Below are 1,032 nucleotides of genomic sequence, written 5' to 3'. Positions count from 1 at the left end.
ATCAGTCTTTTTACCAAGTTAAATTATGGTAAGTAAATATGCTGTTAATTCCAGGGTAACTGAAATAAGAAGTCTTTTTTTATGTAAACAATAGCATTGGCAAAAACAAAGTCTCGTAATTCTAAAATGAAACTTCATTCGCGTTGAAATGAAATGCCACTTCATTTGTTACGATAATCGTTAAGCTTATGGTCAAATATATAGTCAGTTCGTCCGTTTTTTCTTTTATTTAGTTGAATCGTAGTATCAAATAAGCCCTACAATGAAATACGGATAAAGTGAGAATGAACAGAGAAGTGTAAAGAATTGAAAATGATAAACACTGAGGAAAGAAATAAAAAGAAAGGCAAATGTCAATTTTATGTTGAAATAACAAGAACGACCATGACTGTAAATCTTAATTCTTTCTTTATATTTTTATTGAATGTTGATGAAACTTAACGCACATCTGAATTAAATAAATGAGGAACAACTGAATGAACATCTGGTGGTTGTAAGAGAGAAATATAGTGTGATACACAGACTGAAATTACGTTCATACAGAGTGACCTTCGAGATTTCATGCCTTGTGGTAAAAACGCGTTTCATTTTTAGATATAGTAATTACAAATAAATCATTAAAGGGGGACAGAGAGAGAGAGAAATAAAGATGGGAATGAGTTGGGTAGAGGGTGAATTCTGTAAAGGGTAAAAATGTGAATTTATCTAGATATTTGAAGATATTTGCAAGAAATTCAATTCTCAAGCAATCTAATGATAATCCAGTCATTAGCCTGCCGGGTTTTAGAATTTCCAATTGACTGGGTTAACTGATTGTGTCCACTTACGTGAATGCTTGGAAATGATTGTCAACACAAGTACTTTTTCAGTCAATTTTTACGTTTCCGTGTGAACTTTCCGCATGAAAAATGTCCGATTCTGTCAGACCGGCAGAGGACCAGCATCCCTAAGTAAACAAACACGGCAGCATCCGAGGATTCCTGGTCATTTTACAACAAACATTGCCTCACACTCTTCCTTTAAAGAATTATA

The sequence above is a fragment of the Penaeus monodon genome, chromosome 29, assembly GCF_015228065.2.
Source record: "Penaeus monodon isolate SGIC_2016 chromosome 29, NSTDA_Pmon_1, whole genome shotgun sequence".
NCBI lineage: Eukaryota > Metazoa > Arthropoda > Malacostraca > Decapoda > Penaeidae > Penaeus > Penaeus monodon.
Note: the sequence above shows the minus strand (reverse complement) of the source record.